The sequence below is a fragment of the Zosterops lateralis genome (assembly GCF_965231275.1).
Source record: "Zosterops lateralis genome assembly, chromosome: 17".
NCBI lineage: Eukaryota > Metazoa > Chordata > Aves > Passeriformes > Zosteropidae > Zosterops > Zosterops lateralis.
Genome location: NC_139777.1, coordinates 70255 through 97385, shown reverse-complemented (window position 1 = coordinate 97385; position 27131 = coordinate 70255). Strand labels below are relative to the sequence as shown.

The following is a 27131-nucleotide window of genomic DNA, read 5'->3' as shown; positions in this document are numbered from 1 at the left end:
AAAAGTGCACAGCTGAGTGGAGGATTCTGACTTTGGGATTCTCAGGCATCCATCTCTGCATTTCTTGGGATCAGTGATCCCATTTGCATCTTCTTCCTGCAGAGTTCTCTGAGCCTGGTCAGCTCCCCATCGGTCTTACCTCGGTCATCTCATTGCGAGTTCTCTCGGTCCTCAGGGTCATTCTTCTTGCCCAGATATTTCTGTCCCTGTTGTGTCCCCCCTTCTGTCCTGTCCTGTGTCACGGGTGTTGGTGTGTTTGGCCCGGAGCTGCTCTGCCTTGTTGCTCAGTCTGGGTGTGGGGGGAATGGGACAAGTCCTGGGGACTTGAAATTTGTCATGTAGGGTGTAGTTGGACTGTAGAGGGTATTCCTGGATTGACACAAAGTGTCTGGAGCTGTCGAGTTCTCCTGCAGCACTTTGACTTTTGTCCTGACTTTGTTTCAGGTGCAGATGGATTAAATCCATGGCAAGTGCCCCATCCCGGGTGAGGGGGCTCCCCTGAGAAGGTCAGTCCCTATTTGTGTTTGCAGGGGAATGTAAATGGTGGCCATGTTACAGCACTGCTCTTTGTCTTTATTTTTAGGAGGCAAGGCTGGGTCTCTGCAGTCAAGGTGAAGTGGACGAGGTGAGCAGTGATGGGTGGATAGAAGCAGTTATTTTTGCTGAAGTCTCACTTCTGGTTCTACTCTAAGCCTTCACTGTTATTTTTTGTTTTATTTTAGGTGGTCCCTTTGGCAGATGTGCTGGCCCAGGATGCCAGAGGAGGGCAGATGGATACAACATTAAGGTTCACTTGTGCTGTGCTTCAGTCAGAGCAGGGAGGTTGGTGTTTCACAGTAACTCACCATGATTTTTCCTTTTTTGTTTCTTTGCAGGTGCTGCTGCTGCCCCAGGTCTGCCAGGGAATAGAGGGAGGGGGTGAGTTGGCACATGGGCAGGTGGCCCACAGGTGAGCGCTGTGCTCAGTGTGTCCCTTTTCCTTTTGCTGGGTTCACTCTGGGCAGCCTCTGGAGTGGGGTGGAGGTCTGAGAGGGAGCCGGGACAGGGGTGCAGAGGAGCCCTGAGGGTGACTCTTCTGGAGGGGAATAGTCACATTTTCTGTTTTGTGGTCCCAGGTAGTGTGAGGAGGTGCACAGCTGGAGTTTGGATATGGCAGCACTGAGAGAACATCTCCAAATCCACGGAGCCAACATGTTCATTTCTGTCCAGGATGGATTTTGTCCTCTACTATTCCAAAAGTTAAGTTGTTGGGGTTGGTGGTTGACAAAAAGAGAAAAAAAAAAAGGGAAAAAAACCTTTTCAGTCCCAGGAGGCAATTTAAAGTTACCTTAGAGAGGAGAGGGCCCCAGTGGGATGGACCCCCCAGGAGTAAAAAGAGTGAGGGTGACACAAAGTGTCTGGAGCTGTCGAGTTCTCCTGCAGCACTTTGACTTTTGTCCTGACTTTGTTTCAGATGCAGATGGATTAAATGCATGGCAGAGTGCCCCATCCCGGGTGAGGTGGCTCCCCTGAGAAGGTCAGTCACTGTTTGTGTTTGCAAGGGAGTGTAAATGGTGGCCATGTTACAGCACTGCTCTTTGTCTTTATTTTTAGGAGGCAAAGCTGGGTCTCTGCAGTCAAGGTGAAGTGGACGAGGTGAGCAGTGATCAGTGGACAGAAGCTGTTACTATTGCTCCAGCCTCACATGCTGGTGGAACTCTGAGCATCCAGTGCTGTGTGTTTTAGGTGTTCCACTCACACGATGCCGAGCTCCCCTCACCAGCCAGACAGTGGGAGCATTACAGGACTCTGTGGTGAAGCCTTGACCTTCTCCATTTGAAGGGGCCGTCCAGGTGGGCTTTGGTGACAGCCGAGGAGTTGAGGTGTGTCAGGGAGGAGGAACGAGGCTCTGCTCAAGTTTCAGCAGTGCCACATCACCTTGTCTGCTCTTAACCCAGGCACACCCCGCAATGTTGGTGTCTGAGCACAGCTGGAGCACAGGGCCCGAGGACCTGGGTGTGCTCAGGAGGTGGTGAGTAGCAGAATTGCTGGTTTTTGGCCCATGTGCTGCTGAGATCACACGGTCACATTTGCTTTTCTTTATTGTAGCTGAGTGCAAGACACCAGCCCAGTGACAGCAGGAATTTCCCTGAGGGAGAGGTGGCCTTTTTTTGTACCTGATATGGATTTGCATCCCCAGATGTCCCAGAGATAAGTGGAGGGCTTGGAGCCACAGAGGGGATGATAGTGGGGTGTGGGGTCAGGGGTCACCAGGAGGGGTTTTTAAATCAGGTTTGGAGATGGGGATGTCCAAGATGTGACCCCTTAGGCTGTGTAAAGGGAAAAGTCTCATTTTTGATCCCAGTGCTGAGGTGTGCAGGGCAGAGCAGTCCCAGGGCACGTCGTGTCACTTGTCTGTTGTGCACTCTGTGTCTGTTGTGTGTCCTGTGTGGTGTGTCTTTTGCCTTTGCCCTTCAAGGGGTCTTTTGGAGACCCCAGGCATCGTTCTTAACATCTCCCTGTTCCTTGGACAGGCACTGATATCATTGAACTTTGACTCGGGTGCTCAGACACACATCAGAATCCATCTCTCTTCACAAGTGTCCAGGCTGATGCCTTTCCAGGTCTTGTTCTGAGCTGTATCCACAGCTGTGCACTGCTGTGATCCATTCAGGTGGATTAGGTCTTGTCAGAATGCAGGGATAGGTAGATGAATCTGACCTTAGGATTCTCGGGCATCCATCTCTGCGTTTCTTGGGATCAGTGATCCCGTTGGCATCTTCTTCCTGCAGGGTTCTCTGAGCCTGGTCAGCTCCCCATGGGTCTCACCTCGGTCATCTCATTGCGAGTTCTCTCGGTCCTCAGGGTCATTCTTCTTGCCCAGATATTTCTGTCCCTGTTGTGTCCCCCCTTTTGTCCTGTCCTGTGTCACGGGTGTTGGTGTGTTTGGCCCGGAGCTGCTCTGCCTTGTTGCTTAGTCTGGGTGTAGGGGGAATGGGACAAGTCCTGGGGACTTGAAATTTGTCATGTAGGGTGTAGTTGGTCTGTAGAGGGTATTCCTAGATTGACACAAATTGTCTGGAGCTGTCAAGTTATCTTGCAGCACTTTGACTTTTGTCCTGACTTCCTTTCAGATGCAGATGGATTAAATCCATGGCAGAGTGCCCTATCCTGGGTGAGGGGGCTCCCCAGGGAAGGTCAGTCACTGTTGATGATGAGAGTCCCATATTTCACATTTATTGGCACTCCAGTGCAGGGCACCTGCATTTACAGCTCCAAACAAGTGAGTCCCTTAGTAACCCCCCCTGGGGAGCAGCTGGAGCCTGCTCTGGGCTGGGCTGGGGGACCAAACACTTGGGGCTGACACAGCTCCACACTGAGGGGGCTTGGGAAAATGCCTGGTTTTGTCCAGGATTTTGTTTTTAACCTTTCTACAAGGCTTTAGTTGTCAACTTGGTAAAAATAAATGCTAAGGACTTCAAACCATGAGGGGCTGGCAAGTTATGCACACCAGAGACAGCTTTTTTGTTTTGTTTTTAAATAGCTGCGAGGCTTATATCTTGATTTTCAGACTCTTTTTTTGGCTGACTTTTTGTTAAAAATCTTATTTTGAAGTGCCTCAACCAAGGACATCCTGTTTGAAACTTTATCCCTGTTGTTTTTCTTCTTGCAGGTAGTTGGTAAAAAAGGATGGAGCCAGTAGGAAGCAAAGCCCCTGGAAGGCCTCATCCCAGTCCAGCTGTTGTTTTGTGTTCTTTAAAAGATTTTATATTTATTTTTAATTTTTAACTTTTTTTAATATTACTTTTAGATTTTTTAGTTTTTTATTTTATTTCCATGTTTTTATTTTTTGTATTTTTAATTTTTAAAAACTTTTTATTTTTATTCGGTTTTTTTTTAATTTTTATTTTTTCATGTTTTCTTTGTTCCTTTTTTAAATACTGTTTCTTACCCAGAGTATGTGGAAGTTTGACCCTAAAGGAGAGAAAAACCAGGAAAAGACTGACATCAAATAACACTAAATTCATTTGTGCCATGCTTTAATATGAAAAAGATAAAGGATAGCATGAAAAAAGACCAAGCATTCTCTGTTTTCCAGGAGCCTCCCATTCTCTGCACACTGACCACCCTTCCGGTGGACTTCTACACAGAAACCATTAACTTATGTTTTCTTTGGGTTTTTTTTTTTTTTGTTTTTTTTTTTTTTTTCTCCATTCTCTTTCTTACCCTGAGTAGAAAAATGACCTCCATGTCCATTGGATGTCTGGATATAATTGAGAGTGCAGTTAGTAAAAAACCTCTGTATTTTCTGCAAAATTAAAAAACCTGAATGGAGAAAGCTGTGAACACTGTGGTGCCTTTTTTTTTTTTCCTTTCAACCCCTTAACAGGTCTCATTCTCCCCATGCACAGTATTACCAGCACAATATTACCAGCAGTAACTTGACGTTGAGGTGTATTTCCTTGTTCTTTGTCTTTATTTTTAGGAGATAACATGTGATATTGGCACTCCAGGTGAAGCAGACAGGGTGAGTGTTGACTGGTGGATGGAAGCAGTTGTTGCTCAGGCCTCAATTTCTGGTGCAACTCTAAGCATACACTGTTGAGTTTTTTTGGGTTTTTTTTTTTTTTAGGTGGTCTACTTGCAAGGTGTTCCAGTCCTGGATCCCAGCAGCTTGGTGGGTACAAGTTTAAGATATACATGTTTCAGAGTTCTGTCAGACTGGAGCAATTGTGTTTTTACAGTAACTTAGCCTGCTTTTTGCCTTGTTTCTTTGTGGGAGCTGCTGCGGCCCTACGCATACCAGGGAAGAGAGGCAAGCAGGTGAGTTGACATTTTGACAGGATGACTCAGGTGAGCGGTGTGTAACAGCACGCTAAATGTGTACCTTTTCCTTTTGCAGGTACCCTCCGGGCAGCCTCAGGAGTCAAATGGCGATCTGAGGTGAGCCGGGGTAGCGGTGCAGGGGAGACCTGGGGATTATGTTTTCTGTCAGGCAATTGTCACATTTTCTGTTTTGTTGTCTTAGGTACCGTGAGGTGCGGAACCCAAGATTGGATATGGCAGCACTGAAGCGGATGTGTTCTTTTCCATTGAAGATGGATTTTTGTCCGCTCATCTTCTGAAAGATAAGTGTTTGGGCTGGTGTTTGGGTGAAGGGGAAAAAGCTTTGCAAAAGGAGGCAATTCAAAGTTAGCTTAGAGGAGAGGGCCCTAGTGGGACGGGCCCCTCGCAACTAACGGGAGAGGGTTTCACCTCGGCCTCACCGGAGGCTTTGCCGGGCAGGGCAGTTCCGCGTCCTTGCGTGTTTTGCGCCGTCATCTATCTTTGAGTCTCAACATCCTCGTGGACGTTTTCACCCAAGGATGTCGCCTTCGGGTCCAGAGCTATCGCCACAGTCACCCGGCAGTCATCGCTTCTTTCTCTCGGCCTACCCAGCTTCTCGAGCATCCTATTAACAACTTAGGCGCTAGTTCTTGTAAGGAGTTCTGTTTCATCATCACGTGCTATTGCCTTAAAGCTTTCTTTCCTTTGATGTCATCAGCCTGTGGCTCATCTTGTGCTAGGAGTCTTGGGTCCATAAGGTGAAACTGCCTGGCAGTTTCAAGTTGTATCTGCTGTGTTGTCTGCGTCTGCATTATGTTGTTTGTGTCCCTTGTCTTCTGTGTGATAGGCCTTTGTTACATCCAGACACTTTATCCGCATCATTCCGGCCCACGTTGGCCGTACTCTCCTCGTGTACTTTCCCGGATCATCCTTATTCCAGCCTCGTTACATTTTAACTTTTTGAGGCCGGCACACGGACACTCGAGCGTTTTCATCCGTTTTCATTCTCAGGTTCGGTAGCGCCGCCTTTTCAGATGCCATTCTCTTGGACTTTTATAGGGAGGGTATTAGATTCCCCTCACGTGCCTGCAGTATCTTTCAGAGTTATCTGAAGTCAGCACTTGTATTCTACCTGTCTCTGCTCACGTTGTATGTGCCAACGTTGAATGCGCCAATATTGCGTCTCTCAGTGTCGGCTTATATTGTGTGTGCCTACATTGTATCTGAGTCTATTGCATCTCACTATGTTGGTTTATATTGTATGTGCCTACATTGTATCTGAATATGTTGTATGTGGCTATGCTGGCTTATGCTGTATTGTACTGTATGTGACTATGCTGTATCATACTATGCTGGCTTATGCTGTATCCTATTGTATGTGACTATGTTGTATCAGGCTATCTTATGCCGCTTATGTGTGAGCTGCCCTGCCCTGGCACATAGTGTTAGTGAGGTAGAACAGTTGTAAAACTTCACAGTTCACCTCTTTTCTGTGGAGTTTTGGGCATAGGAGATATGGGCCTGGAGTGGGGATAACTTGCTGTCAGATAAGCGCTTGTTGACCACCTCTTGTTGTCTTCCAGGTCCCTGAGGAGGATTAGCATCTCTGTGCTTGCTGATGCTACAAGTTTCCTGGAATCTACCACATACGCTGAAGAGTGATTGTGTGTGTATGAGAGTCCTCTGTGTTTGCTTGTGTTTGCCTGTGTGTGTGTGTGTGCGCTGACTGGTTTGACTGGTTCTAACCTTGTGTGCGTGACTTTTGCCTTTCAGGTTTTTCAACACATTTTAAATTTAGAATAAAAAATCCCCAGCTCGGGGGTTTTTTTTTAATTTTCCCCCCCGGCTGGGTTTTTTTTCCTCGGTCCCGGCCGGTCTGCGAGGCGATGTTCATCGCCAAAGTTTGGGTGCCGACGGCCTGTGGACCGGGGTTTTCGTCAGGCAGGCCGGTTTGTGTCGAGGCTCCCGGGAACCACGTTCCCGAGGAGTGCTGCGAGTGTGTGTTGATGATTGGGGGTTGTTGGGAGGTGCTTTGAGGTGAGAGCGAGGGTGGGTTTGTGTGCAAGCTGAAGGAGGTGCGTGTGGTGGATGACTGTTCTATGTTACATGTGCTGCTTTTGTTTTGCATTTCCTGTACCAATAAAATGAGATCTAATGGATGTTTCAGAAGCAGAAAAACTGTTCTATTGTCTCAATGTGTATTTGGCTTGCGGTTCCCTGTATTGTTCCGTATTTGCATTTGCTGCCGTGTTTCCATGTATCGCTCTGTACGAAGCTGTACTTTTATCAGCGTGTCTACGGGTTGTATCTGTACTTGCATTTGTATATGTTGTTTCCATGTGTTTTGCTGAAGTGTAAATAAAAATGTTCATTCAATAGTAGTTGAATCCACCTTAATTAAGATTCCCTCCCGCCCCCTCTGCCCCCCTTTGGCTCCTGTCTTTATTTGGTGTCATTGAGTCATTTTCTCTCACTCTATTTCTTGCTTTCCTTCACTCTATTTCCCTACTTCCAGGTAAGTCTATTTATTTTCCTCTCTATATCTTCATGCTATTTCCTTTTCTCTCTCACTCTGCTTCTTTCTCTCTTAACTCTTTATTTTCCTCTGTTGTTCTATTTCTAGCTGTTTGTCTTTTGCTTTCATTCTGTGTTTCTCTCTAGCTCTGTTTCTCTTTCCCTGTGTTTCGCTGGAACTCTATTTCAGTGTAACTGTTTCTCTTTCTTTCTCAGTCTCTCAGTCTGTTTCTCTGTTTCTCTCACGCTCACTCTGTCTCAGTTTCACTCTAATGCTGTTTCTCTTTTACTTCCACTCTAACAACTCTGTTTCTCTCCAAGTCTCTCTTTTGCTCTAACTCACTGTGTTTCCCTGTTGCTCTGACTCTTTTTTGCTTTGTTTCTCTGTCTGTTTCGCTCTCTCTGTTTTTCTCTGTTTTTCTCTGTTTCTCTCTTTCTCTTCCTTTGTAATTTAAAGTTAGAAATAAAGTTTAACTTTATTTCTAACTCTGGTGCAGTGGTAGGAATTTTCATGCGGCCAGGGAACAAATATTAAAAAAAACTTTAAATAAATAAAAATATTTGGTCCCTGGCCGCATGAAAATTCCTACCACTGCACCAGACTTATTATTTTTATTCTTTTTAATTTATATATACACCGTATAGCCCCCCTATACACAGGCTATACATACTGTATGCCCCCCTAATTAGTCCTCCAGCTGGGAGCAGCTGATTATAGATGACTGCTTAATCACCACACCCCCCACTCCCACCTGGACCACTAATGACCCAATTAGCCAGTTGAATAATTAATCACCCTATGCAAATAACCTAATTAATTACCTACACATATGCAAATCACTCAATTAATTATGCTGGTGATCTAATTCAATATTCAAACCACCCAATTAATTATGCAGGGTTACATTTACATATAGGGTTACATGTGGGGTTGATTTTAGGGTTCAGAATGCATTACGGTCAAAGGTCAGGGGGTCAGGGTCAAAGGCCGGGGGTCAGGGGGTCATAGGTTAAAGGTTGTAAGTCAGGGGTTATAGTTCAAAGGTCATATGTCAGGGGTCAAGGGTCAAAGGTCAGGGGTCATAGGTCAAAGGTCATAGGTCAGGGGTCATAGGTCAAAGGTCATAGGTCAGGGGTCATAGGTCAAAGGTCATAGGTCAAAGGTCAAGGGTCATAGGTCAAAGGTCAAGGGTCAAGGGTCATAGGTCAAGGGTCATAGGTCAGGGGTCATAGGTCAAAGGTCAGGGGTCATAGGTCAAAGGTCATAGTTCAAGGGTCAGGGGTCATAGGTCAAAGGTCAAGGGTCATAGGTCAAAGGTCATAGGTCATAGGTCAAAGGTCATAGGTCAGGGGTCATAGGTCAGGGGTCATAGGTCAAAGGTCAAGGGTCATAGGTCAAAGGTCAAGGGTCATAGGTCAAAGGTCAAGGGTCATGGGTCAAAGGTCATAGGTCAGGGGTCATAGGTCAAAGGTCATAGGTCAAAGGTCAAGGGTCATAGGTCAAAGGTCATAGGTCAAAGGTCATAGGTCAAAGGTCAAGGGTCATAGGTCAAAGGTCAAGGGTCAAGGGTCATAGGTCAAAGGTCATAGGTCAGGGGTCATAGGTCAAAGGTCATGGGTCAAAGGTCAAAGGTCGGGGTCATAGGTCAAAGGTCATAGGTCAAAGGTCATAGGTCAAAGGTCAAAGGTCAAAGGTCATAGGTCAAAGGTCATAGGTCAGGGGTCAAAGGTCATAGGTCATAGGTCAAGAGGCCATAGGTCAGGGGTCAAGGTTCAGGGGTCAAAGGTCAGGGTAGCGGGTTAGGTGTTAGGGTTAGGGGTTAGGGGATAGCAATAAAACTAAGTAGCCATTTTATTTTATAACTCTCTGAACCTCCTTGTTTATTACCCAAGAAATCTAAAACTAAGCAAACAAAAAAACCCCCAAAACAAAGCCCCCACAAACAATCCCCCCAAAAGCACGCAGAAAGAGAAAATTATTTCATTTTATATTATTATTTTTAAATTATTTTTATATTATTTATTAGAATGTATTTTTATTTTAATAAAGATTAAGTGTTTACCCCTTAGAAAACCAGTCTTTCAATTCTAATTAACTCTGGTTTTGATCTGTTAGGTTAATGAAGTCATATAGTTTAAAATATCAAGAAATAAATGCTACCAAAAAAAATAAAAATACAAAAAATTAAATATATACATAACAAAAAGACAACTATAACATCTAAGAATAATATCTTTAGTTACCCTATTATTACATGTTCCATATATTATAGTATGTAAAATATACCTAATAAAATGAACATGATATAATAAATAAATTTTAATAATATAAATAGGTAGATTATATAAATAGATAAATTATACTAGATAAATACATGAGATAATAGAAATATCCTAATAAGAAATAGAAGAAATATGGAAATATAGCATAAAATTAAGGCTATTTTTGTTTTGGCTTGGTTGATGGCAGCGTTCTCGTAGTTGTTGTGGTTGGGGGTCTTTTGGGGCCTTTATTTTCGGGGATGTTTGGAAGGGGAATTTTGGCCACGTTCTTTTTTGCGTCCGCTCCGTGCGGCGGCGCTGCCACCGTGTGGACACAGAGCGGTACTGCAGCCCCCCCTCCCTGGCACCGGGCTCTGAACTGTGAGGCAATGCTGCCATCCTGTGGATAAATTTTGGTACTGCAGCTCTCCCCCGTGCCCGTAGCAGCCCCGGGCTGTGAACTGTAAGGCAATGCTGCCATCTCGTGGATAAAAAGCGGTACTGCAGTTCTCCGCCGTAGCAGCCCTGGGCTGTGAGCTCACGGGCACTTTTGCCGCCCGAGGACCGAAAGATCATGGCCAAAAAGGCGAGAAAAAATGAGAGGACCCCCGGACACGTGGCAGCCGGCTCCCTGCGCGCGACCTGGACCAGGGAGCCGCCCGGGAGCGATTTTTCCGCGGCGTACGCAGGTGCGCGGGCACGGGATGAGGGCTGAGCGGCGCAGCGGCAGTGTTCGGGCAGGCGATGTGGTCAGGGGCCTGTGCGAGCAGCCGAGGGGGACATTTGGGGGGGATGCCACAACCAAGATGGCGGCGCAACTCGCGGCGCTTGACCTTCTAAAGATGGCGGCCAAAAGGGCGGGAAACAGAGAGGACCTGTGGTGTGTCTATCTTAGTGCCTGCATAAAAATGCCGACCACGGCGCCGCCCGGGGACAATTTTCTGCGGCGTTTCCAGGTGTAGGGACACGCGCTGTGGGTTCAGCCGCGCCGCGGGCGGGTTCAGGGTAGACATTTTAGTCAGGCGCCTGTTGTAGACACTGATGGGGTCCTTAAGTGTGCCACAACCAAGATGGCGGCCCGGTTCGCTGCGGCTGACCTTCTAAAGACGGCGGCGGGGAGGGGTGAAAGTGACGTAAGTCGCGGCGTCACCGAACAGAGCCAGGGAGGGACGAAAATGACCAAGTGTTGCCGAACAGCCGAGAAGAGCCGACGGCTGACGGAAATCGCCGAACAGCCGAACCCAGCCGAGTTTCCCCGAACAGCCGAACCCAGCCGGGTTTCCCCGAACGTCGCCCCCCTCAGCCGAACCGAACGAGCCGGGGGCAGTTCCGGGGCAGTTCCGGGCCAGTGTCCGCCGTCACTGCCGCTTCCTCGGCGGGCCATTCAAGGCGGTGTCGGGGCCGCTGCCGATCCCCCGGCCGGCGGGCGGGCGGGACACGCTGGCGCTGTGCCCGGAGCTGCAGCACTCGCTGTCGCCGCTGGAGCCGTGCCGGGCGCTCCCGGGGAAGGCAGCGAGGAGAAACCGGTAAATTAGAATTAATGTAGAGGGGACAGAGCAGGCACAGGTGCATCTGTGATGGATAACGAGGGGCCGGTTCCAGCCGGGGGCAGTTTAAAAGGGGAGCATCAGCTCAATTCGATATCGAGCTGTGAAGAATGAGGAATTTATCCTGAGTTCTGGCCGTGGTTCATGACGAGACTGCAGGAGCATTTGGGTTTGGAGCATTTCCTCGGGGGACGACAAGGGACAAACTTCTATGCTTAAACAGATAAGCCACTTTGGGTTTATTGGGGGAATGTTTTTTTTCTTTTCAGCTTCGTCTCACCAATCCCTCCCCGGTGCTCCCAGAAGAAAAAGAAGTTATGGAGACAAAAGGAGTTCAAATTGATTGAAGAAACTCCTCTTCTGTTGTTGTCAGTGTCTGAAGTGGAGGAATTTTCTTTTCAGCTGGAATTTTAATAAATAATGATGTTTCTATGTGGCTTTTATTCAATATTATGTACTTAGGGGATATGTAGTATTTTGTGTGACTTCTTGGAGTATTATTTATTATACATAATCAGGTTTTTGAGTGAGGATAACTTTATGGATGGGTTTGTTTGTATTTGAGGTAGAATTAATCTAAGTAGCTCTTCTTGAGAGACTTCTGAAATGTGTTATTGGGGTTTTGTGTGTTGTGTGGAGGGATTCAGGTTGGGTAGAGCTGGGTTTTTTCTGTTTGGTGGTTTTTAATGATTTATTGTGTGGCTTTATTCTGTTTGTAGACGGTGTGATGAGACATGTGGTGTATTTATTTCGTGTTTGGTTTCATAGTTCACATGGTCAGAGTATTTCTGAACTGAGTTTTGTTGTTGAATTGTTTTTGGGGGATATTGTGTTTTTCCAGGGTTTGTTTTCTAGGGTTTACAGTGGTGTAATTGGCTGTGGTGTGAGGTATAGAGGAGGTTTTTATTTATTTACTGGTGGCTTTTATCGTGGTGAGCATCTAGTGTTTGTTTTAGTGGGTTTGAGACAGTGTGATGTAGTTAATTTTTTAGGGTTTCTTAATATTTATAATGACATTATTGTTTGTGGTGTTGTAGGAGTTTGTTTATTTAGCCTGCTTGATTAGAGTATATGTTTTATAGTTTTGGATAATTTAGAGGATACTGTTTGTAGTCAAATGGATATTTTGGTTTTTCTGTGTATTTATAGGTGGTCTGGTTGTTTTGATGGTTTTGAGGAATTATGGGTTTATCGTGTCAGGAATAATTGGTTTTGGTGCTGTTAATTTACATTTGTGCTGTTTTTATTTTTGTAGATGGATTTGTTTATTGTTGTGCTCCCTGGGTTTTCCAGTCTGCAGCAGGTTTAAACAGTCAGAAGAAAAAGGGAAAAAAAAAAGTCTTTGCTTTAGCTGGCTAAAACTAACTAAGAGCGAAGGAGATCTGTGTGCTGCAGTCTGTCTGTGCTTGGGCTGAACACACTGGACAGGGAATGCACAGGAGTAAACACTGTTTTCTTAAAACGGGCTGCGTGCTTTTTCTTTCCTTGCTTTGCTCTCAAAATCAGTCTGGAATGTACAGAAGGCATTTCTGAAGTAGTTATTTTAAATATTTGAGGGGTTTTGGCATTTAAAATACTTATTTTGGAGGAAGTTTGTTTGAAGTTTTTGCTTACTTATAATGAGATTATTTTATTTTTAATTAGGTGTTTTTATGGTTTTTTTGTAGTTAAAAGTTGAGACTTTTTTGGTATTTTATTAATAGACAATAGGACTTGTTTTTGTATATAGTGATGGGATCGGTGTATAAAGTGTTGACTAAGGATTAAAAATTCTGTGGTTTTGATGCGTTAGGTTAATGAATTTATATAGTTAGAAAGATGTGGGTTTTATGCTTATTTAGTTAGAGGCAGATCTTTAGGTTGGGGGGGTTTGGGTGTATATTTTGGAAGTTTTTTGAGGGGAATGGAGATGGGGTTATTTTTATTATATTTGGAAAATGGACTAGGAGTAATAAGAGTTGGCTTTTTTTTGCTGCGCTTTTGTTTGTGTTTTCTAAAATGGATATATTTGTGTGGTCAGGGCAGTGGTGTTTCTGGTGCAACTCTGAGCATCCCTTATTGTTTGTGTGTTTCAGGTGGTCACTTCTCTCACACTGAGATCCTCTCACCCAACAGCCCTGCCGGCACCAGGAAATCGCCACCGCCGTCCTCTCGTGCCCGGAGCCCCGGCAGGATGCCGGCGCAGCGCCGGCTGCCGGCGGAGCAGGAGCGGCTCGTGCCGCCCGGAGCGCTCCCGGTCCCGATCGCGACCGCAACGCCGCCGCGCCCTCAGCCCGGGCCCCGAACCCCCCGGCCCCGATCCGGCGGCCCTGGCGGGAGCGGGGCCATGAGGGGTCAGCGGGGGGGCGGGGCTGGCGGAGCCGAGCTGGGATTGGCGGGGCCGGCGCTGCCTCCGCTTGTGATTGGTTGGGCTCACCTGGCCGGCGCTTCCTCAACAGGGATTGGCGGAGCCGGCGCTGCATTCGCTTGTGATTGGCTGAGCTGGCCGGCCCTGGGGCATAAAGAGCGCCCTGAGGGGCCGGGGCCGTCAGTCCGGCGGCGGGACGGGGAGCGGTGTTTGGAGCTGAGCGGTCGGTCGGTCGGGAGGAGCGCCGCTGCGCCGGGACAGGATGCCCGCAGCTGCCGGCTCGGGGAGCAAGGGTGAGCACAGACGCGACTCCCGCGTCCGCCTGCGCCAGTGTCTGGGGGCCGCCGGTGTCCTGGGGCAGTGGCGCCAGCCGTACCCAGGGCGGCCGGAGGCCTGGTGCGGGGCCTGGTGCGGCGCAGGAGGACCGGCTGTGGCTACCAGGGGCCGGCGAGAAGCGCTTCTGTAGTTTCTGGATTTAAAGCAGTGTTTACAGGATCAGAAATAAAGCAGCAGTTTATGCACTTTTTTCTTATTTTATTTTGCTTTTATTAGAAGTAACTATGTTTTTCATATTTATTGCATCTTTCATTATTTTGCTTGTTTCAATGCACTATTTTTGGCTTGTGGTTTTTTGTTTGTTTGTTTTTGTTTGTTTGTTTGTTTGTTTTTCTTGTTTTTTTTTTTTTTTTTTTTTTTTTCTAAATATCTGATGTTAATTCAGTAAAGGTTGTAGGGCTAGGGCTGAAACAGCAGTTGTGAGCCCAGTAGAGACAGAAAGCCCCAGGATGTGGAATAAAGCCCTTGGCACTAGAGGCAGGCCCAAAACAGTGTGGAACGGTGGAAATGCTGGGGCTGGAGGGTTCTCCCCACGGGAGAAGGGGATGGAGCTGCAGCTCAGGGCCTGCAGGAGATGCCTGGGGGGTTACCAGCCCTTGCCCCGTGGTACCCAGCAGAGGCTGAGGCTGTGGGGGCTCGGAGGGCTCCAGGGCCTGAGAATCAACCCGTGGACACCTTTTGGGATGAGGGAGCAGGGGCCCAGTGGCTCTTTCCAGCCCCTGGTGCTGCCTGGGGGAGCTGAGGGGGCTTTTGGACAAATGCTGGGCTGAGACCCAGGGGAAGGGGGGAGATACATGTTGGCCTTCGGGCTTCAAGTGTCCCCAAGGTTGAGAACCCAGGAGGGTGGGTGATACAACTCCTAAAGACATTGAAGTGATGACAATGACTGACTTGTGGCCTTCTCAACAGCCCCGGGCTGCAGTGAGAAGCAGTAGCAGTTTTAGCTGCAGGCAGTGGGAAGCTGAGGAGCTGGAGCTGAGACAGCAGAGCTGGAGGAGACACAAAGATGGTAGGCTTTGGGGTAAAACCCCTGGGGGGCTGGTCTAGGGAATATGGAGCCGGGACGGGAACTGCGGGCTGGAGCTGAAATCGCTGTAAGGGCTGGGGTAGGGACTGGAGAGCTGTTGCTGCAGTAAGGATTAGCAGGTTGGGGCTGGACTATGGGTACAAGAGGGGAGCTAAAACAACACAGAGCTACAAAAAATCCAAAAATCATACTCTGAGACCAAAAGCGGCACGATGTGTCACTGATGGGAAGACGTGAAGACACAACTGAAACAGAAGAGCTGGCAGTGAAATAAAGCTTGTGGGTCAAGAGCTGAAATCACTGGGGCTGGGCAAGGGGACTCTGCAGGGCTCTGGCTCAAAGCCCTGCAGCGGTGCCATAGAGACTGCCAAGGCCATAGAAACTCTAGGGCTGACATAGAGCCTGTAGGATGGGTGTGCTGAAATAAATAGGCCTGTGATACTGCTGTTGGGGCTGGGTCTGGAGGCTGAACATGGGAGAGGGCGTGTGGACAGCTGAAAGTGGGAGGGGCTGAAGTGCCGGCGCTGCTGGGTTATCGCCTGCGTCCTTGGGGGGGAGGTGCTGTATGGCCAGGGCTGAAATCACTGTTGGGCCTGGGCTATTGACTGCACGGTGGGCACAGACACTCTCGGGTCGGAGCTAAACCGTGGCAGAGCTGGGGCCAAGACAACCATCCTGCCCCGTGACGGTGGAGAAATTGCTGCTGCCGGAGTCGGAGAAACCCGTGCATGCTGCTAGAAGAAACCAGCTGGCTGTCAAATAAAGCGTGTGGGTCAACAGCTGAAATCACTGGGGCTGGGCAAGGGGACTCTGCAGGGCTCCGGCTCAAAGCCCTGCAGCGGTGGCATAGAGACTGCCAAGGCCATAGAAACTCTAGGGCTGACATAGAGCCTGTAGGATGGGTGTGCTGAAATAAATAGGCCTGTGATACTGCTGTTGGGGCTGGGTCTCGAGGCTGAACATGGGAGAGGGCGTGTGGACAGCTGAAAGTGGGAGGGGCTGGAAGAGGGCTGAAGTGCCGGCGCTGCTGGGATATTGCCTGCGTCTTGGGGTGGAAATGCTGTATGGCCAGGGCTGAAATCACTGTTGGGGCTGGGCTATTGACTGCAGGGTGGGATTGTGAGTGAAAATGGAATCTGCAGAGCTGAGAAAGGGACTGAGAGATGCCTGCTGAAATGATGGAAGGGCTGGAATAGTCACTATGGAGCAGGGATGGGGACTCTAGGGCTGCAGCTGAAAAGGACTGTGTGGCTGGGATATTGACTCTGGGCTGGACTCAGTGATCGTAGGCGGGGAGCTGAATTTTTGCAGAGCTGGAGTCAAGACAAAGATCTCTAGCAGTGTGCTTTTTGCATGGTGGAGCTGCTACCTAGAGCCCCATAAGCATCTCCTGTGGAAAAGCCACTGGCGGAGGATTCGGGCTAAGCAGTCAGACTCACATCACACACGCCGTGGCTAGGCTCAGCAAAGAGAGGCAAGAAGGGCCTTTTTGTACGATGAATTCCAGCAAGGTTTTTTCCAGCACCCTAAAGGGATCAGGGACAAAAAGACCTGGCCATGTGCTGTGCACAGGCCTAAATAGGGATCAGGAACCAATGGTCTAAGGGCACGGGGGTGCTACTAAGAGCAGGGCAGGGCTCAGTGATCTAGAGAGGGGACAGGAGCGGACACTGGGATACCACCACCAATAGGGAAGCAGGGAAAAGAGAAACTACCAGGACCGGGGGAATGGGCACACAAGAAACTGGGGCAAAGCACCCAGGAAGCGCCATTCTTTCAGCCTAGGCAGGCAAGACTCTATGCTGCGTCCTTCCAAGGCAGGAGCCTGGCAATTGCCCCAAGGGGTTCCAGGGACTCCACAAGAGAGCAAAGACTTACTGCTCTGTGGGCAACCAGGCCTCAAATGATGAACTCTTGGCTCTCCCATGCAGCCTCATTCCCCTTCCTGCAAAGGCTATGTGTGAGCTGTGATGGCACTCAGGGAGTTCACCCCTACAGAGCTGCTGCTGCTGCTGCTGCTGCTGCTGCAACCCCTGCACCGACCTACGTGCCCATAAATCTTACCGCAGGTGATGGGAGGGAGAGCTCACCTGTGCTTCCGCCACCAAAATACCCAAGCAGAGGCTGTGGCCACAAGAAGCAGCATCACAATGCTGATGCTGATGGCGGGGAGCGGCGGGATTTGGGGGGTCCCGGGGCCGGCACGGGGGTTCCCCGCGGCCCGGCCCGGCCCTGCCGGGACCAGGAAATCGCCGCCGCCGTCCTCTCGTGCCCGGAGCCCCGGCAGGACGCCGGCGCAGCGCCGGCTGCGGGCGGAGCAGGAGCGGCTCCTGCCGCCCGCAGCGCTCCCGGTCCCGATCGCGACCGCAACGCCGCCGCGCCCTCAGCCCGGGCCCCGAACCCCCCGGCCCCGATCCGCCGGCCCTGGCGGGAGCAGGGCCGTGGGGGGACAGCGGGGCGGGGCTCGCGGAGCCGAGCTGGGATTGGCGGGGCCGGCGCTGCCTCCGCTTGTGATTGGTTGGGCTCACCTGGCCGGCGCTTCCTCAACAGGGATTGGCGAGGCCGGCGCTGCATCCGCTTGTGATTGGCTGAGCTGGCCGGCTTTGGGGCATAAATAGCGGCCTGAGGGGCCGGGGGGGGGGTCAGTCCGGCGGCGGGACGGGGAGCGGTGTTTGGAGCTGTGCGGTCGGTCGGCCGGGAGGAGCGCCGCTGCGCCGGGACAGGATGTCCGCAGCTGCCGGCCCGGGGAGCGAGGGTGAGCACGGACGCGACTCCCGCGTCCGCCTGCGCCAGTGTCTGGGGGCCGCCGGTGTCCTGGGGCAGTGGCGCCAGCCGTACCAAGGGAGCCCGGAGGCCTGGTGCGGCGCAGGAGGACCGGCTGCGGCTACCAGGGGCCGGCGAGAAGCGCTTCTGTAGTTTCTGGATTTAAAGCAGTGTTTACAGGATCAGAAATAAAGCAGCAGTTTTTGCACTTTTTCTTATTTTATTTTGTTTTTATTAGAAGTAACTATGTTTTTCATATTTGGTGCATCTTTTCATTATTTTGCTTGTTTCAATGCACTATTTTTGGCTCGTGGTTTGTTTTTTTGGTTTTGGTGGATTTTTTTTGTGTGTTTTTTTTTTTTTTTTTTTTTGTGTTTGTTTTTGTTTTTGTTTTCTTTTGTTTTTTGTTTTTTTATTTTTTCTAACTATCTGATGTTAATTCAGTAAAGGTTGTAGGGCTAGGGCTGAAACAGCAGTTGTGAGCCCAGTAGAGACAGAAAGCCCCAGGATGTGGAATAAAGCCCTTGGCACTAGAGGCAGGCCCAAAACAGTGTGGAACGGTGGAAATGCTGGGGCTGGAGGGTTCTCCCCACGGGAGAAGGGGATGGAGCTGCAGCTCAGGGCCTGCAGGAGATGCCTGGGGGGTTACTAGCCCTTGCCCCGTGGTACCCAGCAGAGGCTGAGGCTGTGGGGGCTCGGAGGGCTCCAGGGCCTGAGAATCAACCCGTGGACACCTTTTGGGATGAGGGAGCAGGGGCCCAGTGGCTCTTTCCAGCCCCTGGTGCTGCCTGGGGGAGCTGAGGGGGCTTTTGGACAAGTGCTGGGCTGAGACCCAGGGGAAGGGGGGAGATACATGTTGGCCTTCGGGCTTCAAGTGTCCCCAAGGTTGAGAACCCAGGAGGGTGGGTGATACAACTCCTAAAGACATTGAAGTGATGACAATGACTGACTTGTGGCCTTCTCAACAGCCCCGGGCTGCAGTGAGAAGCAGTAGCAGTTTTAGCTGCAGGCAGTGGGAAGCTGAGGAGCTGGAGCTGAGACAGCAGAGCTGGAGGAGACACAAAGATGGTAGGCTTTGGGGTAAAACCCCTGGGGGGCTGGTCTAGGGAATATGGAGCCGGGACGGGAACTGCGGGCTGGAGCTGAAATCGCTGTAAGGGCTGGGGAAGGGACTGGAGAGCTGTTGCTGCAGTAAGGATTGGCAGGTTGAGGCTGGACTATGGGAACAGGAGCTGAGCTGAAACAACACAAAGCTAGAGCAAAAGCAAAAATCGTACTCTGAGAACCAGAAGCAGCATTTTGTGCCACTGCTGGGAAGATGTGGAGACAGAAGTGAAACAGAAGAGCTGGCAGTGAAATAAAGCTTGTGGGCCTGAAGCTGAAATCACTGGGGACTGCAGTGCTGCAATTGCAATCACAGTTCAAAGGGGATAATGAGTGTAGACCTGGGAAGCGACTGTGAAATGGGACACGTGCCCGGGGGTTGGTAATGGAATAAAGATTAATGGGATGGAGGTGGAATAGCATTTCTAGAGCTGAAGCTGAAACCGCACAACTAGAGACAAAAAAAGGACCCTGTTGTCTCAACCTGGAGCAGCTACACCTGGCGCAGACAGGCAGGAAAAATGAATGTGGAGGTGGAAGAACCGGGCTGGCCGTGAAATAAAGCTTATGGGTCAAGAGCTGAAAACTCTGGGGCTGGGAAGGGCTTTCTAGAACCGCTGAACACCTGAACTCTGAACACATGAAATCAGCAGAGAGGTGGGATAGAGATTGTTAATGGCAGAGGACAATCAGTGTGTCAGGGATGGGCCCATAGGTCCAAAAGCTGAAGGCTGGAGATGTGTGGGAGGGACAAAAGCTGAAATAAGGTCTTGAGCATGAAGTACGATGACAGGCTGCAGCTGGGAAAAGCCCAGTCAGAAGGCGAAGACGGGAAAAAAATTCCAGGCAGCAGCACTAGGAAAAAAGATATTCAAGCTGGGTTTTCCTGACGCCCCCTCCACACTAATATTACACTGTCCTATCCCTGTTCCTGTCAGATGCATCAGCACTAATGCAGGTAACGGCTTTTGGATTTCAGACCTGACCAGGAAGGATGGTTTCTGTCCTCTCAACCCCTACACAGGGGGAAAGGATGCTTTGGGTCGCCCCCCTCCTACTCCTGTCATCTCCAGCTCAGGCTGCCCCTGCATCACTTACCTCATTCTGGGGATGGGGCTCCCGGGGAGGAAGGGACAAGCTGTTCCGCCTAGTCCCAAGCTAGGACACGGCTGGGGAGCCCCAACTCTGCTCTAAACACCTGGGGGTGGGCCTGGCAACTCCCCTTTCCTTCCCACCAGCTTTGGTGAGGAATCCGCTCCCCCTCCCCAAGGGCCAAGGGATTGGTAAGGGATTTTAGCAACCCTTGGATGGCCCTTGGTGCAGGCAGCTCTTGTTTAATTTCTCTTCCTTCTTTTAATATCTTTCAATTATTTCTTAAGCAATTACTGCAATTAGGATATACAATAAGGACAGCAGGATTTCTGCCTCGTTGGATTGGGAAATCCAAGCCGAGGTCCTTGGAGGGATTGAAGGGATGGGGAGCTGAGCCTCAGGCTGGGTTTTGACAGTGGGAGTTTGGTGAGGAAGAAAAGAGAGATCCCCCAAAAGTGATTAAGGTCAGTTCTGCTGGCTTTGGGTGCTCCTGCCCCCAGAAAATCATTCTGGTTAAATGGGACTTGAAGAAGCAGGGGGCGGGGCCCAGAGGCGGCCGGGGGCGGGGCCGGGCGTTCCAGGGGGCGGGGCCAGCAGTGCTGGAGTTCTCGATGTTTGGGTTTTGTCTGGGCTTGTCAGCCAAGTTATAGACAAGCCAACTCGGCTCCTCAACTCTCCAATGAATGTTTGAAACGCTTCCACAGAAGGACAAGTCAGGAGTGATTCCAAAGGAAATATTTCAAATGAAGGGTAACGATTTCTGGGGAATTTCCTTGGGAATTATGATCCTCAGGCATATGGATTTTCGGGGGTGGAGTCCCCGTTTCAGCCTCGGGCACCTGCAGGAGAAGAGGGGTCCTTATCCACAGCAAGGGAAGCCCGGTGCCCCATCGTGTCAGCTGCAGACAATGAACCGTCTCGGGAATGAACAGCAAGTCCCCTCTGCCCTCACCCTCGGACGGGCAGCAGCTGCAGGTGAGAGATGCCACAGGATGGGGAGGGGAGAGAGCAGCCCCGGGTGTGAGCTGGGAACAGTGAGGGGGGACAGAGCAGGCACAGGTGCAGCTGTGATGGATAACGAGGGGGCGGTTCCAGCCGGGGGCTGTTTAAAAGGGGAGCCTCAGCTCAGTTGAGTATCGAGCTGTGAGGAGTGAGGAATTTATCCTGAGGTTCTGGGTGTGATTCATGGAGAGACTACAAGAGCATTTGGATTTGGAGCATTTCCTCGGGAAGCGCCGAGGGACAAACCTTTGTACCAAACAGGTAAATAACCCAGTGCGGGTTTATTGGGGGGGCATTTTTCCTTTTCAGCTTCGTCTCACCAATCCCTCCCCGGTGCTCCCAGAAGAAAAAGGAGTTATGGAGACAAAAGGAGTTCAAATTGATTGAAGAAACTCCTTTTTTTCTGTTGTTATCTGTGTTTAAAGTGGCGAGATTTTCTTTTCTCCTGGAATTTTAATTAATAGTGGCCCTTCTATGTGGCTTCTTTTCAATATGAGGTTCTTAGGTGGTGTGTAGTGTTTTGTCTGACTTTTTTGGTATTATTTATTGTGAGTAATTTGGTTTTTGAGTGAAGGTAACCTCATGGGTGAGTTTGTTTGTATTTGAGGTAGAACTAATTTAAGTAGCTTTTTTAAAGAGACTTCTGAAATGTGTTATTGGGGTTTTGTGTGTTGTATGGAGGGATTCAGGTTGGGTAGAGCTGGTTTTTTTTCTGTTTGGTGGTTTTTAATGATTTATTGTGTAGCTTTATTCTCTTTGTAGGTGGTGTGATGAGGGATATGTGGTGTGTTTATTTCATGTTTGGTTTCATAGCTCACATGGTCAGAGTATTTTTGAACTGAGTTTTGTTACTGAGTTGTTTTTGGGGGATATTGTGTTTTTCAAGAGTTTGTTTTCTAAAGTTCACAGTGGTGTAGTTGGCTGTGGTGTGAGGTATAGGGGAGGTTTTTATTTATTTAGTCGTGGCTTTTATCATGGCAAGGGTGTTGTGTTTGTTTTAGTGGGTTTGAGACAGTGTGATGTAGTTCATTTTTTAGGGTTTCTTAATTTTTATAATTAGATTATTGTTTTATGGGATTTGTTTATTTAGCATGCTTGACTACAGTGTATGATTTATAGTTTTGGATAATTTAGGGGATATTGTTTGTAGCCAAATGGATCTTTTGGTTTTGTGTGTATTTATAGGTGGTCTGTTTGTTTTGATGGTTCTGAGGTATTATGGGTTCATTGAGTCAGGAATAATTGGTTTTGGTGCTGTTAATTGAAGTATATTTGTGCTGTTTTTATTTTTGTGGATTGATTTGTTTGTTGTTGTGGTTTAGGGTAAACCTGAGAGGAAACTTTTGAATAGGGTTTTTTTTTTTTTTTTAGAGAGTAAAGCAAAATGGTCTCTCTTTTAAATTGGTTTGTGAAAGAATTTCTTTAGGAAGAAATGGACAAAACTATTTTTTTAACAAACAAAGTGGTCACAAGCATAAAGAATAAATAACATAAAATAATAAAACACTTTGTTTTTCTGAAGGGAGATGGTAAATTCAGAAAGCCCTTGCTGTGGCTGTAGCTCATCTCCTTTGGTCTCTTATCCGCTGTTCTGGTGTTGATAAAATGCTGAGGTCCAGGCCCCGTGGCAGCAGGTGCACCTCTCGGTGCTTCTCTGGGTTTTTCAGTCTGCAGCAGGTTTAATGAGCCCAAAGAAAAAGGGGAAATAATCAGTGCAGGGAACTTCTCTGCCCTAAAACTAACTAAGCGCAAAGGAGATCTGTGTGCTGCAGTCTGTCTGTGCTTGAGCTGAATACACTGGACAGGGAATGCACAGGAGTGAACACTGTTTTCTTAAAACAGGCTGCGTGCTTTTTATTTCCTTGCTTTGCTCTCAAAATCAGTCTGAAAGTACTGAAGGCATTTTTGAAGTAGTTATTTGAAATTTTTGAGGGTTTTTGGTGTTTAAATTATTTATTTTGGAGGAAGTTTGTTTGAAGTTTTTGCTTAGTTATTATGAAATTATTTTATTTTTAATTAAAGTTTTATTGCAGTTAAAGGTTGAGGCTTTTTTTGTTAAGTTAGTAATAGATAATAGGCTTTGATTTGGTATGTAGTGATGGGATTGGTGTATATGGTGTACATATGTGGACTAAGGATTTAAAATTCTGTGGTTTTGACGTGCTAGGTTAATAAATTCCTATAGGTCAAGGAATATAAGTTTTCTACTTTTTATGTGGTTAGAGGCAGGTATTTCAGTTGGGGGTGTTCTGGGTGTATATTTCAGAGGTTTTTTGAGGAGAATGGAGATGGGGTTATTTTTATTATATTTGGAAAATGGACTAGGAGTAATAAGAGTTGGCCTTTTTTTTAATGGACTTTTGTTTGTGTTTTGTTTTCTAAAATTGATATATTTGTGTGGTCAGGGCAGTGGTGTTTCTGGTGCAACTCTGAGCATCCCTTATTGTTTGTGTGTTTCAGGTGGTCACTTGTCTCACACTGAGATCCTCTCACCCAACAGCCCTGCTGAGATCATCCGTGGATGTTTGGTTTTCTTTATGGCACCTGACTGAGACAGCAGGAATTTCCCAGAGGCAGAGACAGCCTTCCTTGGCCCCTGATGTGGATTCTCATCCCTGGACATCCCAGAGATAAGTGAAGGCCTAAAAGCCACAGAGGGAGTGAAAGTGGGCTGTGGGTTGGGAGTCACTGGGAGGGATTTTTGGGTCAGGTTTGGAGATGGGGATGTCCAAGCTGTGACCCCTTTAGGGCACAGAGAGGGAAGGTCTCACAGTGCTGAGGTGTGCAGGGCAGAGCAGTCCCAGGCCACGTCATGTCACTTGTCTGTTGTGCACTCTGTGTCTTTTGTGTGTCCTGTGTGGTGTGTCTTTTGCCTTAACCCTTCAAGGGGTCTTTTGGAGACCCCAGGCATCGTTCTTAACATCTCCCTGTTCCTTGAACAGGCACTGATATCATTGAACTTTGATTTAGGTGCTCAGACACACATCAGAATCCATCTCTCTTCACAAGCATCCAGGCTGGTGCCTTTCCAGGTCTTGTTCTGAGCTGTATCCACAGCTGTGCACTGCCACCATCCATTCAGGTGGATTAGGTCTTGTCAGAATGCAGGGATAGGTAGATGAGTCTGACCTTAGGATTCTCAGGCATCCGTCTCTGCGTTTCTTGGGATCAGTGATCCCGTTGGCATCTTCTTCCTGCAGGGTTCTCTGAGCCTGGTCAGCTCCCCATGGGTCTTACCTTGGTCATCTCATTGCGAGTTCTCTCGGTCCTCAGGGTCATTCTTCTTGCCCAGATATTTCTGTCCCTGTTGTGTCCCCCCTTTTGTCCTGTCCTGTGTCACGGGGGTCGGTGTGTTTGGCCTGGAGCTGCTCTGCCTTGTTGCTTAGTCTGGGTGTGGGGGGAATGGGACAAGTCCTGGGGACTTGAAATTTGTCATGTAGGGTGTAGTTGGACTGTAGAGGGTATTCCCGGATTGACACAAAGTGTCTGGAATTGTCAAATGCTCCTTCAGCACTTTGATTTTTGTCCTTTCTTTCAGATGCAGATGGATTAAATCCATGGCAGAGTGCCCCATCCCGAGTGAGGGGGCTCCCCTGAGAAGGTCAGTCACTATTTGTGTTTGCAGGGAAGTGTAAATGGTGGCCTCGTCACAGCACTGCTCTTTGTCTTTATTTTTAGGAGGCAAGGCTGGATCTCTGCAGTCAAGGTGAAGTGGACGAGGTGAGCAGTGATGGGTGGACAGAAGCAGTTACTATTGCTGAAGTCTCTCTTCTGGTTCTACTCTAAGCATTCACTGGTCTTTTTTTGTTTTATTTTAGGCGGTCCCCTTGGCAGATGTGCTGGCCCAGGATGCCAGAGGAGGGCAGATGGGTGCAACATTAAGGCTCACTTGTGTCCCGCTTCAGTCAGAGCAGGGAGGTTGCTGTTTCACAGTAACTCGGTATGATTTTTCCTTTTTTGTTTCTTTGCAGGTGCTGCTGCTGCCCCAGGTGTGCCAAGGAACAGAGGGAGGGGGTGAGTTGGCACATGGGCAGGTGGCCCCCAGGTGAGTGCTGTGCTCAGTGTGTCCCTTTTCCTTTTGCTGGGTTCACTCTGGGCAGCCTCTGGAGTGGGGTGAAGATCTGAGGGGGAGCCGGGACAGCAGTGCAGAGGAGCCCCGGGGGTGACTTTTCTGGAGGGGAATAGTCACATTTTCTGTTCTGTGGTCCCAGGTAGTGTGAGGAGGTGCACAGCTGGAGTTTGGATATGGCAGCACCAAGGTGGATGCAGAGAACGTCTTCAAATCCACGGTGCCAACACATTCATTTCTGTCCAGGATGGATTTTGTCCCCTCGTATTCCAAAAGCTAAGTGTTGGGGCTGGTGGTTGGGAGAAGGGGAAAAACCTTTTCAGTCCCAGGAGGCAATTTAAAGTTACCTTAGAGGAGGAGAGGGCCCTCAGGATGGACCCCTCAGGAGTAAAGGGAGAGGGTTTCTCCTTAGCATCACCTGAGCCTTGGCCAGGCAGGGCAGTCCCAACCCATCTCTGCATTCTAGCAAGATTTGCACCGTTGGTCGTCTTAGTCTTTGAGAGTCCACAGGGTTAGGGTGCAGTGGGGGGAGATTCTTGGCCTTGCCCGCCTGGGCATCCTGGGATCCGTGTCCCAGGAGCATCCCGGGTTGCAGGCTGTAGGGTAGTAGGGTTCAGCAGGAGGGCGCAGAGCAGTTCAGCAGTGACCTACAGAGGCTGAAGGCTGAGGGAGGGCTTGAGAGGTAAAGGACTCACAGGCTAGAGAGCACACAGTGAAAATCAGGGGTGCAGGCTGGGATACAAGTCAGAGTACAGGTGTACCAGCCCTCACAGCACTGCTACCAACACTGTGTTTCCCTGAGAGCAGGTGCAGGCAGCAATCCTAATGCAGGACAATGCCAGAAGCCCTGAGAGGTGCAGGCAGTAAGCCCAAGGCTAGGGCCAGGCAGGAAGTGATAGTGGGGGGCAGAGTCCACAGGGTTTGGGTTCACTGGGGATGTCCAGCCTGCATTCCTTTCCTGCTCTAACTGGGGTTGCTCACACCCCTAATGGAGGCTGTGGTGGGTGGGCTCAGTACCAATAATGTCTCTAAGACCTTGGCACTGCAAGAGTCAGCCTCTGAGCACAGCTGAAGTGTGCTGCCCAAGGACCCAGGCATGCTTAGGAGAGGGGGAGTAGCAGAATTGCCAGGTTTTGGGGGATGTGCTGGTGAGATTATGCTTTGATATTTGGTTTTCTTTATTGTAGCTGACTGAGAGACAACAGCCCAGTGACAGCAGGAGTCTCCCAGAGGGAGAGGCGACCTTCTTTGGCACCTGGTGTGAATTCCCATCCCCAGACATCTGAGAGATAAGTGGAGGGCTTGGAGTCACCGAGGGGATGAAAGCGGGATGTGGGGTCAGGGGTCACCAGGAGGGGTTTTGTGAATCAGGTTTGGAGATGGGGATGTCCAAGATGTGACCCCTTAGGCTGTGTAAAGGGAAAGTCTCATTTTTGATCAGTGCTGAGATGTGCAGGGCAGAGCAGTCCCAGGGCACGTCGTGTCACTTGTCTGTTGTGCACTCTGTGGTTTTGGAGCATCTCATATCTTTCATGTCTTTTCCCTTTGCCCTTCAAGGGGCCTTTTAAAACCCCTGGCATCAATCTTAGCATTTCTGATCTCTGCATTCCTCAGCCAGGTGACTTTGACTCGGGTGCTCAGACACACATCAGAATCCATCTCTCTTCACAAGTGTACAGGCTGATGCCTTTCCAGGTCTTGTTCTGAGCTGTATCCACAGCTGTGCACTGCCACCATCCATTCAGGTGGATTAGGTCTTGTCAGAATGCAGGGATAGGTAGATGAGTCTGACCTTAGGATTCTCAGGCATCCGTCTCTGCGTTTCTTGGGATCAGTGATCCCGTTGGCATCTTCTTCCTGCAGGGTTCTCTGAGCCTGGTCAGCTCCCCATCGGTCTTACCTCGGTCATCTCATTGCGAGTTCTCTCGGTCCTCAGGGTCATTCTTCTTGCCCAGATATTTCTGTCCCTGTTGTGTCCCCCCTTTTGTCCTGTCCTGTGTCATGGGTGTTGGTGTGTTTGGCTTGGAGCTGCTCTGCCTTGTTGCTTAGTCTGGGTGTGGGGGGAATGGGACAAGTCCTGGGGACTTGAAATTTGTCATGTAGGGTGTAGTTGGCCTGTAGAGGGTATCCCTAGATTGACACAAATTGTCTGGAGCTGTCAAGTTATCTTGCAGCACTTTGACTTTTGTCCTGACTTCCTTTCAGATGCAGATGGATTAAATCCATAGCAGAGTGCCCCATCCCGAGTGAGGGGGCTCCCCA

At 49.0% G+C, this 27131-nt stretch overlaps 2 long non-coding RNA genes across 3 annotated transcripts in view; both read left to right on the top strand.

The window, feature by feature from the left end:
• Positions 1–27131, top strand: part of LOC310916390 — a 61690-nt gene that overhangs the window by 12532 nt on the left and 22027 nt on the right. The gene's annotated exons all lie outside the window — the stretch shown is intronic.
• LOC310916388 lies at positions 904–26525 on the top strand. 2 transcript variants are annotated; one of them, XR_014591286.1, is made up of 4 exons: positions 1596–1635; positions 1726–1832; positions 1938–2011; positions 26057–26525. It is a non-coding gene; the product is annotated as an uncharacterized lncRNA (long non-coding RNA). The 2 variants fall into 2 exon arrangements; XR_014591285.1 differs by lacking the exons at positions 1596–1635; positions 1726–1832; positions 1938–2011 and adding exons at positions 904–949; positions 1116–1238.